This window comes from Bos mutus, chromosome 7 (assembly GCF_027580195.1).
Source record: "Bos mutus isolate GX-2022 chromosome 7, NWIPB_WYAK_1.1, whole genome shotgun sequence".
In the NCBI taxonomy this organism is placed as follows: domain Eukaryota; kingdom Metazoa; phylum Chordata; class Mammalia; order Artiodactyla; family Bovidae; genus Bos; species Bos mutus.
In genome coordinates, this window is record NC_091623.1 from 66953054 (window position 1) to 66955936 (window position 2883).

The following is a 2883-nucleotide window of genomic DNA, read 5'->3' on the forward strand; positions in this document are numbered from 1 at the left end:
CCTCTTATGGGAGACCAGCTGCCCCTGGTCTCTTACGGGAGACCTACTGTGTGGGGTGCCTTGCTTTTAGAAGCACACTTACTAGAGCCGCGGTTTTCCGTCTTTGTGTGGTTATTTGATTGAGGCCCGAACTGAGCTGTAAAGCTCCTTCAGGGTCAGAACAAGATTTCCTTTGACTCAGCACTGTACTGAGTATTTGCCAGTGCTAGAACACAGGAGGGCAGTTGGTAAATGCTGAATAAATCTTTGATGAAATTGGTATTTATTCACAAAATGAATAAAATGTGGTACTTACAGTAATCTCAATGAATCTCAAGGAAAACAAGGTTTTCCTTGTTTAACCATTCATTCGACAAGAAGTGTTGGCTCTGACCAACAGTTTCTGCACTTGTAGACTCGTATGTACTAAGAACAATGAACAGCCTACCATTTCAAAACCAGACTCTCACCTTACTTCCCAATTCTCCTCAACAAAAATTTTGAAGTAGTCATTAGTTTCAAATTCCTATGTATATATTTGTATGATTGTTCTACGTGTTCTAATATAATCCTACCATCAGAGGTCTAATAGAATTTTTTTTTTTTAGTCTCGATTTACAAATAAGGACACTGAGAAATGTCGGGATCATACTATTAAGGGACAGCAACAGTGTCACTGCCACTGCTCCCATCCAGGGTTTCCCATTCACAGAGCCAGTTCACAGACGGAAACAATGCTGTTTTTCCTTCTATATATAGCCTGTCCTGTGGAGAAGGACTATCCATGTGGGAAAGTACAAATCTGGGACATAACCTATGACTACACTTGGAATGTTTAAAGAATAGTTAGTTCTCTATGATTAAAAAAAAAAAAAAAAAAAAACACCTCCTTTGTAATCAGAGCTGAATCATAGTTCCAGTAATTCCTGTCATTCACAGTCCCTTACTGCCCGCTAAGATGTGGGAAATATGTGACCACTCTCTAGGCCACTTTGAACCACTCCCAGATTGGACACTAACATTTTGCTTCACTGAGGCCCAACCTGCTCTTTTAAGCCCTCCATCAACTCTGCACAGCTTACCTGATGCTGACCCCACAGGAGACTTTAAACCAGAGCAATTAATCAGCTTCCTGATATCAGGGAAGATGCATCCTAAAACATGGCCAACTCAGGAAAGGGCAGTCCATCCAGGCTGTGGCTTGTCATCTCATCTGACAGGGTAGAATGCAGTGCAGAGTGAGGCAGACGGAATGAGTACAAGCTCGAGCTCTGGAAAGAAAGCAGAATCCCTCGCTGGCTCCTGACAAAGACATATCAGCTACCCTACATGAAAGCATTCCCTAACCTGCAGCATGCAAATAAAACTCATTACATTTGCCATTAATGCAAAGAACATCAGAAACACCAGAGACTTAAAATAGGGCTTGGGGGTGGGTCACCTGACAGTTGGGATTGTCCCCATTCATTGTGGCCAGTGAGCAGCACCGTTGGCACTGGTATACTAGCTATGTACATTATTTTCTGACAGCTGCCTGGGACAACGGAAAAGGCAGAGCTATCAAAGATGGTGGCCTGGGGATTGCTCTGGCGGTCCAGTGGTTAGGCCTCCACGCTTCCACTGCAGGAGTCCAGGTTCAATCCCTGGTCAGGGAACTAGGATCCCACAAACCGCTGGGTCAAAAGGAACAAAAAAAAAATGTGGCTTGGGCAATCAGACTGAGTTCCCAAGAAAACCACTGAATCTCTCATCTTGGTATTCCAGGTGCTTGCTTGGCAATGCCTAGCAAAACTAAATCGCCAGTGAACGGTAGTTGAAGGAATGAATGAATAAATGACTTAACCTCTGGGCAAGTTGGGGTGGCACCAGTGGTCAAGAACCTGCCTGTCAGTGCAGGGTTCCATTTGTGGGTCAAGAAGATCCCCTGGAGGAAGGCATGGCAACCCACTCCATTATTCTTGCCTGAGAAATCCCATGAACAGAGGCGCCTGGAGGGTTATAGCCCATGGGATCACAAAGAGCTGGACCAACTGAGCATGCACACATGCTGGGCAAGTTGCCCCATCTGCAAACAAGAGCAACACCACTTGCCCAGAGTGCCACTGTGAGCCTTAAGTGAGTTCACATTTGCTGTGACGCCCCTGAGCAGACTGCCTGGCCGTGTGAACATTCAACCAACATCTGATCCTTTCGCTTTCTCCCTTCTTCCTCCTCGTGGCTCCTTCATTCTCCTTTATGAGACTGAAACTATTCCATGAGTGAGCGCAAGACCATTGTGGTATTCTGCGCTCCCCACAGCGTCAGAGCAGCACTGCATGCCCAGGATACTGCCCTTGCCCGTTCTTGGTTGGGTTCCCAACGTTCCCCAGGTACCGACACAACTAAGGCCCCGCTTGAGGTTCCTGTAGGAATTTCTAAGAGGCACCCTGAGTCACCCAGTCATCCCCGCTCTGAGGCCCAAACCCTTCATTCTCCACAAAAGTTCCTCTCCCACACGGAAGAACATAAGCACCAGTCCTAGTGACCCCACGGCTGCACCTCCCAGAGTTCAGCCCAGGCCCACTATTTCTTTCACAACACAGAATAAGAAGTAGGCAAAAAGCACTCAGGGAACGTTTCAGCTCATTTTTCCAATGCTCAAACTTCCTAACATTGTTTTGTTAGCAAGACAAATACTGAAGAGTAATGGGCACCTGGGGAAATGATTCAGAGGAAAATTCTGGCCCTTGAAAGAGCTTGGGTTTAGTCCTCTTAACACTGGAAGGCAGCATACCAAAGAAGTGGGGAGCTGGCCGTGGAGAGGAAGGCTGGGTCACCACCCCAGTTTTGGAAGAGAAGAGACCAGCTGCCAGGGCCTAGGTCAAAAAGCAGCGCTTGCTAAAGCAGGGAGTGAGCTGGGAGACT